The 14,033-nt window shown below is 37.2% G+C and overlaps 1 protein-coding gene across 1 annotated transcript in view; it reads left to right on the top strand.

The window, feature by feature from the left end:
• The first annotated feature begins 7,720 nt into the window (after positions 1 to 7,720).
• LOC150076090 (cationic amino acid transporter 2-like) overlaps positions 7,721 to 14,033 on the top strand; it is a 259,400-nt gene continuing 253,087 nt past the window's right edge. Inside the window, exon 1 of the mRNA XM_090387002.1 lies at positions 7,721 to 7,809. The gene's annotated coding sequence lies outside the window, so the exon portion shown is untranslated. The remainder of the gene's footprint in view (positions 7,810 to 14,033) is intronic.

Genomic DNA, 14,033 nt, shown 5'->3' with positions numbered 1-14,033 from the left:
CTGAAATTTCGTAAATCCTGAAATTTCGTAATCCTGATAATAGTCGTAAGCCAAAAGCTTATGAAGTTTCAATATTATTATTATTATGTTCTCGTTTATACTCCGGCACGATCGCTAGGTTAGAGGAGTTTACATTAATTATTTTGAAAATGAATGCAATCATTAACTATATAGTAGTCACGCGGGCTTGAATCACGGTCCACCCAAAGCGCGTGTGCTTCTGCACCTTCGTGCCTGGCCACTCGACTACGTCGGGCCTAAAGAAATGTTCTTGTTTGTATTCAGGTTAGAGGAGTTTTAAAAAAATCGTGAATATAATACAATTGTTAATCGTATTTCGCAGTCTCGCTGGCTTGAATAACGGTACTTTCAAAGAGCGTGTGTTACTGCAATCTCGATTCTAACCACTGGGCTACGTTAGTCACATTATAATTCGTCAACCTGTTTAGTTCTTGAATTTCCAAAAACAGTTTTTCTGTTTTGCAGGTAAATAAAAAGTTGATAGTATTTTTCTGCATTAATATAATATTTATGTTTACTTTGTAGCCATTCCGATTTTTAAAAGTGAAGAAGTACTGCTTAAATTGTAAAAAAATTTTTTTTTTTTTTTTTTGCATTCTGAATGGATTCAATTTTAATTAATTAATTGGTTTAAATTTTTTTTTCATTATTTTTATTGCAATCATAGCGTTCGCTCGTCATCAATGTACTGCATAGAATATCATATCCTTTGTGTGATCTATACAATAGATCCGTAGATATTCTATATAGTAAAAACGGTAGATATGCTTGTGCATTTTTTTATTTATATATGTATATTTATTATTATTATTTTTAAAATTTATTTTGAGTTATGAAAACTGTCAGCCTTTGTATATCCCGGTTTATTTCTTCATTGACGAAATGAATTGACAGCACAATAAATTAAACATCCCACTTTCTCTAATTTACAGGTTAACCACCGATAGAGTGTTTATTTGCCAGCACTTGTGCTGTTCGGTTAGATATACAGTGCAGCTATACAGAGAAATAAAGTGGGCCAGTAAATCAGAATGTCTTATAATGGGGGATTATAACTTTCCTGATATTGACTGGAACTTTCGAGTTGGTCACTCGCACATTAGCAAGCCTTTTTTGAATTTATTGAATGACTGTTTTCTACAGCAGCATGTTATACAATATTCTTGATCTGATTATCAACAACGATTCTTCATACATTAAGAATCTGCAGATAAAAGATCCTCTGAGAAACAACTACAGTTAAGGGTAAAGTGAAGGGCTTTTGCTTTTGTAAGGGTGACTACAATGGCGTCAGACAGTTTTAAAGTTTATGCAGTGGGACTAACTGATGATATTACCAACGACAAATTCTAAATAGGAAGAATTTAAGGAATTAATCATAGAAGTTACTAGGCTTTTTATACTCCCTAAGAGATACAGTTGAATACATAGACCTAAATGGATATACACTGAATTGATGAGACTCGTGGCAGAGAACAAAAATTCACGGGATGCATATAAAGTATAAAGCCTATGGTAGATATAAGCTAGTCTGAAATCAGATCAAAAATCAGGTTGGGAGAGCTAATGCAGATTACGAGAAGTCACTGACAAAGAATGCAAAGAAAAGTAGCAAAAACTTCTTTATTTAGATTAACAGTAAAAGGAAGTGGTTGAATCACATTGGTCTACTTGATGTCGTTGGTGTAACAGTTGATTGTTCTGCTCAGGTGCTGATAAACTAAATAAGTATTTTACATCTACATTCACACATGAAAAATTCGTTTGGGATATCAAACTCTAACAGGGAGCTAATTTTTTTGATAACTGAGAGGAAAGTGGAAGAGAAATTCGTAGTTTATCAAAAAAATTTATCACATGAAAAATTCGTTAGTTTATCAAACTCTAACAGGGAGCTAATTTTTTTGATAACTGAGAGGAAAGTAGAAGAGAAATTATTGAAACTAAACGTAAAAAAAGTCATCTGGGGTGGATCTATCTAATTGTATCAATGGAGGCAACAAAGGAGGCAAGCAAACAATTAGACAAAATTATGAGAACAATTCTGGATTCAAGGAGGTCCATCCCTATGGACTTCCCTGAATATAGAATTAGAGTACAGTAATTACAGACTTGTTGTAGTAATTATAGACCTGTAATTGGAGTAATTACAGACCTGTTAGCTTAACTTCTGTTTCAGAGGAAAGTAATGGAGTCACTGGTTAAAGAAGTAATGCAGGACCATCTAGACAGGAACGCAAATTACATTGCACTCTCAGCATGTATTTCTTAAGGGGCAGTCTTGTCTGACCAATCTGATTGAATACTATGGTGCAGTAACAAAGGAACTAGATGCAAAAAAATAATTTTGATAATGTATACCTGGATTTCAGGAAAGCGTTTGATATTGTTGCACATAAAAGACTGCTGTACAAACTGGAGCATTGTGACATTAAGAGCAAGTTAATGCTAATATTGATAATGGGATGGTTGAGTGGGAGAAGACAGAGAGTCGTTATTAACGGAGACAGCTCTTCATGGGCTAATGTTTTTAGTGACGTCATCAAAGCTGTAGTTCTGGACCCATTGTTGTTTCGTATATATATTAATGATATTGGTGAAGGTATATCAAACTTACTGTCTAAGAGTGCAGATGATATAAACGTTAGCAGGATGGTTAATGACAGTAATCAAGGTATGCTACTGCAACAAGATCCAGAAAAAATAGGCAGATGGGCTGAGAAATGACAGTTGAGGTTTGAATTCTTATTTCAGTGTGTTAATGTTAAGTGGCAACTCTGTGCAGATGATATTAAACTTTACAAAGTTATTCGCTCTTTAACTGACAGAGATGAACTCCAATCCTTTCTTGATTCCTTCTCACTCTGGCTCAATAAAAATAATTTGTTTCTAAACCCGTTAAAATGTAAATTATGTCTCTTTCGCTCGAATCGTGTAGTTAGATCCTCCGTCCTCACTGATTATTATATTGGAAACTCTTTAATTGCAAGTACTGATACGTTCAAGGATTTAGGTGCCCTATTTCGATCTGACCTTCATCCCTCTTCCCACGTTGATCATGTAATATCTCACACTTCTAAACTTCTTGGATTAATCAAGCGTTCTTCCTCTGTTTTCAAGAGTGACCAAGTTATAATTCTTCTCTACAAGCAGCTTATACTTCCCATTTTTGATTATTGTGATATTATTTGGTCACCACAGCAGGAAATCTTTCTCACACACTTTGAGAGAATTCAAATTAAATTCATTAAATTCTTATGCTATCGAAATCACATTGCCTTTCACCGTCGAAATTTTGGAGCTCTTTGTGGTCGCTTCAGAATCATTCATCTTCACTCTAGACGACAACTCCATGGGTCTCTTTTTGTCTACAATATCATAAACTTTGTTATCGATTCTCCGTCTCTTCTTGAACAAATACCTTTCGCTATACCCTGTTTGAATTCTCATTATAAAATTAATTTCTCACTGCCTGTTCCTCATACTCATCACTTAGCAGTCCTCTGTTTCGTTTCCTTCAGGTAATGAATTATTACAATATTGATTTTACTCTTAATCATCTATCTATAAGAATTTGGCCCCCTTACTCTGCTTTCTTAATGTAAATTTTGTATATATTTTAATTCTAGTTTTATATTGATTACTACTGTTTTGTATTTTATGTCATTCCTAGCGTTCTCACCTCATGGTTCTCACCATTAGGGCCTGGTTGCCCTGTGTGTGAGAAACGTGTATATAAATAAATAAATAAATTCAAAAATGCAAGGTACTGCATATGATTAGCAGTAATACCAGATTAACGTACCAACTGTGTGGTACTACACTCAGGACAGTGAAAAATGAAAAATACGGGGGGATGTTAATTATGTAGTCAGATATGAAGTGCTCTGAGGAATACTGACTGGCTGCCAGAACAGCTTATGGAGTTTGTTAATATACAGAAACTTTACTAGCAAGGATAAGGAGGGGCAATGGTTAGGCCACATTTTGAGCACTACGCAGGTCTGGAGGCCTCATTTTAGGATGGATGTAGATCCTGCTGGAATGGATGCAGAGAAGGGCAACGAGATTGGTGAAGGGAGCGAAAGGGTGGTCTTACCAAGAAAAGATACAGTTCTGCAAACTGCAGCGTCTGGAGACTACGCACTTGCTAGTTGATCTGATCGAGGCTGTTCTAAAGGGCTAAAGGAGATGCTATTCGCTATTAGATTGGTGTACCCAATAAACTGCCCATTAGGTGTATATAGATATAATTATACAGCTCTATATAGTGTAAATTTTGAGTTTTTCCTCAAGAACTTTACACGAGAGGCCATTTTCTGTAATGTGGTGAGAGGAACAACACAAAGGTCGCATTACAACACCTACGGGATGTATTCTTTCGGCGAGAAATATTCCTCCCTTTGTCGGCTGAAAATCCAGAAGAGACGTGATATGATGTACTGTCATCTGTACTTCTACGTCATCTTGTAGAATATTAGTGATAAACAGAAGACAATTGTCATTAGCAAATAGTAAAATGTACACTACAAATTAACAAAAGCTTTACTGAATTTGGTAAATGCAGTATTCTATCGATCTTCGGTGCAGATTTACTGATGTATCTCCTCAATTACTTTAACTCTGCTCTATTTTTAAATATGGTGCGAAATAAACAATATTGTTTAATAATAAAAATGCATTTTTCTGAGTAAAACTTAGAAAAATGGCCATTGGTATTAGATTAGAATCAGTTGATCAGGCAATTTAAAATTAGAAATCATAAAATCGCATCATAAACTTTATATAGATTTTGACTAGATATCGTGCAAGTTCTGTAAAAATATCTTATAAAAAGTCTTTGCATAAAATTTACTAAAATCGAAACTAAGGGCTTTAAGTGGTTGAAAATTAAGTAAATACAGTATCCCACTTGTACAAAGTATGCAGTTATTGAAGTTATCTCATTATTTATTATTTCACATTAAAATCATTAGCTACCTCTGTTTAATAACATCATCGGGCAGTTGTCAGATCACTGGCGTGACGACTATTACATATTTTTCCAGTCGCAATTATGATTAGTATAATCTGTCCAAAGCTTAAAATAAATGCCGGAAGCCACTTTAACATCCTTGTAGAGGGAACTGGTCACCCTATCTGTACGTCATTTGCCGAATCATACAAAGTTTATGAGATAGTAACGGAAATTAAGGCCTGCTTTTACACAACTTGGTCGTGTTAAATATCTAACAACAGAGGGGTCTATAAAGAAAGAAAGAAAAAAGCCAGTAATCGCCCTTTTTAATTTAGCCATAAAAGTAAATTGCCTCGCTCTGCAAACCTAGTTATCTGTAATGTCTCTATACGGGATGCTTGTTCCGATAGTGATAGGGGAATAATTTTAATACAGGGGCTAAGCACGCTTCAGTTTCTTTATCCTGTCGCTTTATCGGAACGCGACACAACTGAGAGATTGAGGGGATTTAGTGGTGGACCCAAAACGAAAAGATGAACTTTAGCTGATTCGCACGTAGAAACTTTGCCTCTATCTTGTAAGTTTGTTTTTAAGTATGGCGTTTTGTTCGTCGTATGATACTGTCTTTACCATCTTGAAAATAAAATGATTCTGAGTGATCTTTTCTTTGTTATTACATTGATTTTGTGCTTGAATGCTATGGGTAGGATAAAAACTTAAAATAGCATGTGTCACATTACAAAGTGCATTTTGACAATGCACGCACACATTTTGTGCGTGCATGCGTAATCGTGCGCATGCACGCACAAAATGTGTAATAAAAAACAAAAAAATTGTTTTTTTAGCAATTTAAATATTTATTTATTATTTTATAATAAATCTGTGTGAAACATAAACCTAATCAGGATAAATTATAAGCAGTGTTACAAGATAAATTATAAGCAGTGTTACAAGATTTGTTTATAATATGCAGACAGTAACCTGCATATTATAAACAAGCAGAGGGAGTGTTTTTGATCGTTTTGAAAATTAAGTAGTAAATCCAGTGAGGTGGTGAAATTCTTCAGGAAGCGGAGGTAACTTATGGATGAAGAGTATGAAACAAGGTATTTAAGAAATGGGTATCCTTGGTATTTGGAGCAGAATGCAGACTGACAATTTGCTAAAAAGTTTAAAAATTAAAAGATCAAAAACTAGTTTTACCTAAATTAAGATCGTTTGTTAAGGCCTTCACCAATATGTAATTCACTGTGATGGAAATTTTTTGAAATAAATTAAAGAAACCAAGTCATTCATAGTAGAGCTACATTTATCAAACTGCAGCTACTATACGCTACCAAGGTTCCATCTGTTTTTTTTTCAATTATCCGTGCACTTGTTGTGTCGGTCGTCCATGTTTTTATGGTAGGGTTTTTATGAACTTAAAAAAAACAAAAAAAACTCACATTTTTGTGAGATATTCTGACTACTCGTGACTACGATCGCTCTTCTTTTATACCATGTGGAAAACGCTAAGGTTTGAATCCCGCTTCAATTAAAGGAACTTCTATGGGTTTTATTTCACACCTTGGCTTTATCAGCATGTTTTTCCTCCCTTAAAGTGTAGTTTTTCATTCACGAAATTTACAGACATATAATTGCTAAAGCAAATAAGGCCACGAGCCGTCAAATATGTAGGCTGATCTTCGTTAGATCAGCCTACACTTGACGCCTGATCAGCCTACATTTTCCGTAGCAATTATACCGAACAGCCTTACTCAAACTCGTTCGAATTTACATAATCTCTTGTGCAGTAATCTAATACAAGTATTACATTAAATCACACAACAACGATTTCTACTTAAATTAATGCTATGAATAAAAAATCAGAGACGCGCTCATTATCGGCACAATATAGCCGAAGAAGATTTTTCGCCATTAAACCACAAACAACAACGCACCCATTATCGTGTGACTTAAAATGCATAATGGTCTGTTCGGTTTAGCCTTATCATATTGACTCTTGATTTTTTAAGGAGTCCTTATGTGCTGTAATGTAATAACTAGATAATTAAGCTAAGCTATACATACGATCTACCTTATCATATTGCTAAGTGTGATTCTATAATGGCTTCTATAATGGAGGTCCTGATATTATACTGAAATTTAGATCTGGTCTGTTGCCTTGATATTAAGCTGAATTTTATAACTGAGCAATATTTAAAGCGCTTGTTAAACTGTGAAGTGTACCCAACTTTGCACTTCGTTAGATCAGTCTACACATTTTAAAGACGCTGTGGTCAGACCTGCAATAGAAGTTTTCCCGTGCCTACTTTTCTTTGTTATAGAATAGGGCAGAAGTTATGAAAGACCCTTTCTTTAATTAGCCTCAATTCCTCTTTGCTTTTTAATAGTTCATCCTTTCCTATATCATTTAATTTTATCAATGTCTAGAGGGTTTGTAGTAGCTGAACTAGTTAATTGGCATTGTCAATTATCTTAGCAACGGATATGGTTTTCGCCCTTAAAGTAATGTAAATTGCTGACAATTATTTCCAATTAACAATTTACCTTGGGAGCACGGGTCCTTGAGAAGCTACAGGACAACGCATCCGATCAGTGAAAAAATGGACATACATGTAGAAGAATGAAGAAAGAATTGTTTCTTTCATATATATCAGGAGATGAGTTTTTGGTGCACTTATAGCATGAACCTTATTGCTGTTTGTGTTTCAGTTCGTAACAGTAGTAATATTTTGTTCCCTGGAACTGTTGTTCTCGTATCGTAAGAGGACAGGCGGCTTCTATCACTAGTGAGTTCTTGGCATACTGTTATATTGCAAGATTCAGCGGTATGGAAATTAATTTAGAATCTATCTCTATTCTGTAGTAGTTAAAAGATTTAAATTTACAGATTCTTAACTCAAATTTTTGCACTTTTAATCATTCTTTAAAATTAATTCGTGGTTCTGTTTTGCAATTTTTTGTTAATGTAGAATTAATCTGAACATTAAGAAGAGCACAAAGAAAGCAGTCCACTTTTGTTTCTTACTGTGCAGAAAAGTGACTGAACTGGGAGGCCCCAATGGATATCCTGTTGGGGGGAGGGAACGAGAGGTATACACTGGTCTTCAAAGAAAGTGCAAAATTGTAAAATTGTAATTGTCGTCCGTTAAAATTGTAATTGTCGACCGAATAACGTAGGTATATGTTAATATTTCTACAGATTGCATCAAGTAAGATTAACACACGTAGGTAATGTCGTAATTTTGCTTCAGCTGTTACTTTCATCTATATAAGCAAGCTCTGCAAGAGTTGCAGTTATTCCTTGCTTGTGTCAGGATGGCGAGTTACGTGCAGTTGACGCAACGAAGAAAGAGTGCTATTGTTGCTTTACGTGAGGAAGGATGTTCTTCCCGTCATATTGCTTATAGAGTGTCTTGTAATCAGTCGACAGTGAGTAGATTTCTTTCCAAACTCAAGAATACTGATTCTGCTGATAGGAAAAAAGGAACCGGACGCGAACGAGTCTCTACGCCAAAACAGGACCGCTTTTTGAAGCGCTTATGCCTTAAAAACCGTAAAGCGTTTTCGTCTGAGCTGAAAGAGAATGGGAAGAACATACAGGAGTGGTAGCAAGTGCACTAACAGTCAGAAGACGCCTCTTCAAAAACGGACTTGTAGTCCGTCGTCCTAAGAAGAAACCCCTCCTCACACAAAAAATGAAAAAGACCCGATTAATTTGGTGTAAGGAGTATGTCAAATGTGTGGATGTGGACATGTGTATATGTAAAGGGCGGCTCCTAGAACGTTTGTTCAACTCCGCCTCGTATCTCTGTGAAGAACAGTAGCACTACAAATGGGCCAGATATGTGTGTGACGTCGGTTTGTGTGTATTATGTGTGTGTTTTGTTGTTCTGTTCTGGCCGCTTGGCTACCCAGAAGCATCAGTCACCTGGACAGATGATTCTGGGTACTCGTCCACACCACGGGAAGGTCGGCCAGTCCATATAAAGCACGTACTGTCTCAAGAGAGACTCTGACCCACCTAATGTTGTCAGAAGGTAGGCCAGGATCCTCTGGGGGCCCATTCCAGAGGGGAAAAAAAAAAAAAAAAAAAGATCACCCGTGGTGCTGGATTTGGAACCAAAATTATTAAAATAAAACATTTATGTAACTAAATAATAAAATAAATAAAATTAAAAAAAAAAAAAAAAAAAGGAAGAAAGCACTTAATTGTCTGCAGGCCGAGGAAAATTTCATTTCTTGAGGATTTGAGTTTATGTATTATTAAAGGAGATCTAACCAGCTATGCATCAGCAGGACCGTTGTGCTGCATCCTGTTGAGATCTGTCGACACTGAACGCCTTCGAAGAAATACGCCTTGAGCGAAAGCCTGAAGAATCTGAAATGACTCCGAGCTTTGAAGCAGAGACGACTCCTGTCCTGATTGAAAATTAGTAAGTGCTTGAAGAGGAAGTCTGAGATCGTCATACAGGGAGCAGTGAAACAAGATGTGATCCCAACTCTCTGGTGATCCACACGAACAGAGGTCTGTTTGTGATAAATTGAACCTAAGAAGACTCTGGTTCATCGATCCATGTCCTGTCAACAGGTACGACGTGAATATGTCCATACAGAACCACAATCGAACACGTTTATCAAGGAGAAATGAAACTTGTGGTATAAATTTTCTTGTTGTTGCACCAACGGGAGCTGTATCCCATCGAGACTGCCAAATGTTTACTAACTCGTTCCACAGTCTCCTTCTTTCTCTTTTAGCATCTTCTTGAAGGTTGATGGTTATTCCAAGAAATTCGGCCTCAATCTGCCTTTTCAGTCTGTATAAAAAGCCTCTATAAGTAACTTGCAAATCTAAAGGTAATGTTCCGGCTAGTACTTGCAGAGCTTGCGTCGAGACTGTCCTGCATGCCTTAACTAAACACCGCAAAATGGTTCTCTGCAATGAGGCGAGTTTTGTAATGAAGTGTTTGAGCCGTGCCCTGTGAAACCATGCACCGGCAGCATACGTGATTAGAGGGAGGAAAACTGCATTGTAATAAATCCTTAAAGTTTTTCTGGAGAGCCCCCATTCAACACGGGACACCCTAACAATTGCACCAGTAAATCTACGTATTTTAGATGATAAGTTTGTCAAATGAGGAATAAAATTGAGACTGGAATCAATTACCACTCCTAGAACCTTGTACTCTTTAACTATGGGGAGACGAATGTTGTTGATCTTGACCAACGGAGGACGAGTGATATCCAACTTTGATCCAAGAATCATCATCTTTGTTTTTGACAAGCTGATTTTAAGCTTATTGGCCACAGTCCAATCGTAGAGATCCCGGAGAACAAAATTTGCGGTATTTTCCAGATCGGCCCTAGAGTTACCATTTACCAAGATGGTGAGATCGTCTGCATACGCTATTATTTTGACGTTACCGAAAGATCGGGAGAGCCACTGCTGCAGCACCATGTTCCATGTAAAAGGACCCAATATAGAGCCTTGTGGGCACCCTCTAGATACTGATCTTGATACTTGGATATGTTTAGCCTTGACTATTATGGTTCTATTAGCAAAGTAATTGCGGATTAAAAGGTAAAGGTGGTTGGAGCACCTAGCCGATCGCAGACGCTCCAGGACGCTCTCCCACCAAAGGGAGTCGAAGGCACCCTCGAAGTCGATGAAAACAGCCAGGGTATATTTATGTACCGAGTTTTGAACTGAAGAGACAAAGTCCACAAGAGCATCCTCGCAGGAACGTCCGGGACAGAACCCATATTGACTTCTTGAAAGCAGATCCTGTTCTGCCAGTAGGTTATTCAATCTAATGGCCATTAGTCGCTCTAGCAATTTACCCAAGTTAGCCAGCAGAGCGATCGGCCTGTACGATCTAGCCGTTCCAGGAGGCTTATACGGCTTTCTGATCAACTTAACTAGAGCGACCTTCCAAATTTCCGGAAACGTTTCTTCCTGAAGGCATCTGTTGAATAAGTTTAGAAGAACGTAAGGTTTTAATTTCAAGACTCTGATGATAAAAATGTTTTCTATAAGATCTAGTCCTGGGCACTTCTGAACATTAACTTTATGGGAGACAGCCTGCAGTTCATCCAACGTAAAAGGTTCGGTGGTTGTTGAGGACACATAAAATTCATTGTCTGATCGGATTTTAGAGTGAATAGGTAAGTCTGAGGTAGGATCATCCAACGGAAAAAGAGCATCTAAGATTGCATTTGTAGAATCATGCCAGTTCAGTGTTTCCACGGAGTCTACCACAATTGAGCCAAATATGTTAGAACTAGAGGTTTTTCCTCTTACAATCTTGTATAGAAGACCCCAAGGGTTAGCATTTCCAGAGGTGTGAACGAAATTCATCCACGTTTCACGCTTTCGAGAGGCAATGGCCTTCACGTAGCTTTTCCTCAAAGAAGAATACTGCTGGTAAAAACGATTAACGTCGGCTTGGGGCCAGTCTCTATGCCTTTGGTAGTACCTACGGGCTCGATGAACTTCCCTTCTTAACTGCGATAACTCCTGCGTCCACCATGAGCACGTCTTCTGGTTAACCCTCTTTTTCCTAGAAGACTTATATGACGCTTTTATTATAGCATTTTGAATATAGTTCACTTGATGAGAAATAGGTGAGGTTTCAAAAGAAGCAAGTTTCTGTTCATCAAGGTCCAGAAGAATGGAAGAGTCAAAAGCATTCCAGTCAATGTTTCTGATGGAAAATCTTATTAATTCTGGCTGTGAGAAAGTGTGTGAAGATGGAACGGTAGAATCAGGGGTAGCATATAGTAGATGACTCTATGGTCACTGGTGCACCAGTCCGTATACACGGTCCAGTCAGTAAGCCGCAAATCGAAGTGAGAGTTTGTCATCGTTATATCTATATTAGATTCTCCTGCATAACTTGAGAAAGTATGAGGGTGATTTGGCTTGTTGTGAATTGAAACACAATGATTAATTATGAACTCCTCCAAGAGAAGGCCACGTGCATCTGTAGAAGAGCTGTGCCAAAAGTTTGATTTTGCGTTGACGTCCGATGAGATCAATATATTGCTGTTCGGTCCCAAAGTATTTATGACAGTCTCTAGGTAAGCAAGACAGTGATTAAAGTCCTCCGATGGAGGGCAGTAGAGAGAAATTAAGTAAAAATTCATTACGGAGTGTGTGACAAGAACGCAGGTAGAGAACTGAGTGCAAAAACCATGAAGAACCGTGATGTCTAAAGAGTCATTAAGAATTAATATACAAGATTTGGGATTCTGGTCAACGGGTTGTATTATTCTCATTTTTAACGAGTAACCCAGGATTTTAGACTGTGGTCCAGACTGGACGCGTGCAAAATAAGGCTCTAGTATAGCGACAATGTCAATACAATTTGTCTCGGCAGAAAGCCTAATCTCGTCAGCTACTGCCCGAGATCGCTGCCCATTTATCTGCATAATCCTCAGACGGTCTTTCTCCCTCACAGACGAAACTGGCGTAGAACCGTTTAGAGAGGTGGTGTTGTTTACATTATGTACAACCATTAGAGACCATTTCAACCTGCCAAGTAACTGCATCTTTCAGAACGACTCTGCTCCTTGTCATCGGGCGAAAAGTGTAAGTGGACACTTCTATAGTTACTTTAGCTTCATTTCTGCATTAGACGTTTGGCGGTAATGTGTTTACATTTTTTACAGGTGAAAAAATGGTTGGAAGAACGGTCCATTACAACTGTTAGCTGGCCAGGAAACAGCCCGGACCTGAATCCTATAGAGAACTGTTGGCATCGTGTGGAATCTGCAGTTGCGAGAAAGAAACCAAAGACCCTTGGTGAACTTCAGGAAGCCATAATTCGTGTTTGGAACCACGAACTATCAGTTAAGTATCTTCAGAAAGTGATCTTATCAATGCCTCGATGGTGTGCTGCTGTCATCAGGGCCATAGGCGGTTCAACTAAACATTAGTTTGCACCTGGTGAACTTTTCATTTTGTTTTACATTTAAAATGATAAACGGAAGCAAATTGAGGGCTTCTGATAACATTTCAGCCATAATTGTTGTGTTTACCAAAACTGTTGCATAAAGGTTGCAAATGCTCATTTTGGAATATTTTGAGATTACCTGTCAAATATTACTTAGCTTTGCCTTAACTATTAATAAATATCCTTTGTTTATATTTCTATTTGTGATACTAGTCATTAATGTAACATGCCACCGCGAAAAAGGGTTAGAAATGTGAAATTCCTAGGTGATGCACTTTCTTTGAACACCAGTATACATGTAGTATTGTATACTTCGCGAATAAAACGAAAATACCATAGCCGGTTCGAGGTATCGGCTGACCGGACGGTTGCCGGAAACGCCAAGGTACAATGAATGCCAAATGTTCGAAGAAACAACCAAACAAACAAAACAAAACAAACAAACAAACAAAAATATATATATATGTATATATATTTTGCTTTTTTATATTTATGTTATTTATTTTCTACTTATTTTTTATATTCCGTCGTGAATGACTTAAAGTCACTTAGAGTTAGAAACTGAATATTTCTAGATCATTAAGACCTATCCTCTCTTTACTATGTCGCATAAATGACTGAGTTCATTAAATATTTTGCTAATAGAAAGTGAACTGCCGGGTGGGTAAAGTGCCTGCCTGGCAACCCAAAAGTCGCGGGTTCGAATCCCGCCTCGGGCTTGGATCAAAGTACTGCAAAAACCTTGGGAGGTGCATTGCGGCCACAGAAGCCGATGCGCCAATAACTACCAAAAAAAAAAAAAAAGAAAGTGAACTAGTGCAAAATATGGATATATCAAATGTAGTGAAAAAAATCTGGTGTTCTAAAATCGAAAAAATATATACAGTATATTTTATTTAATTTGCTTTCTTGTAATTAAAAGTAAAATTGCTTTATTTTTTGTATTGCATTCATATTATGCCTACTCCAAATACTACACCAATAGCAATGGATGGGGGCGCTGAACGTAGTCTTAGTATTAGTAGTAACAAAATGAAGCAAGGAAGCAAGCTTATACAACATCATCCAAAAACAAAGTATAAAAAAACTATCCACTA

This window comes from Mastigoproctus giganteus, chromosome 13, assembly GCF_048544385.1.
Source record: "Mastigoproctus giganteus isolate SK-2022 chromosome 13, ASM4854438v1, whole genome shotgun sequence".
In the NCBI taxonomy this organism is placed as follows: domain Eukaryota; kingdom Metazoa; phylum Arthropoda; class Arachnida; order Uropygi; family Thelyphonidae; genus Mastigoproctus; species Mastigoproctus giganteus.
The sequence above is the reverse complement of the archived record's forward strand: the minus strand, read 5'-3'. Positions and strand labels throughout refer to the sequence as shown.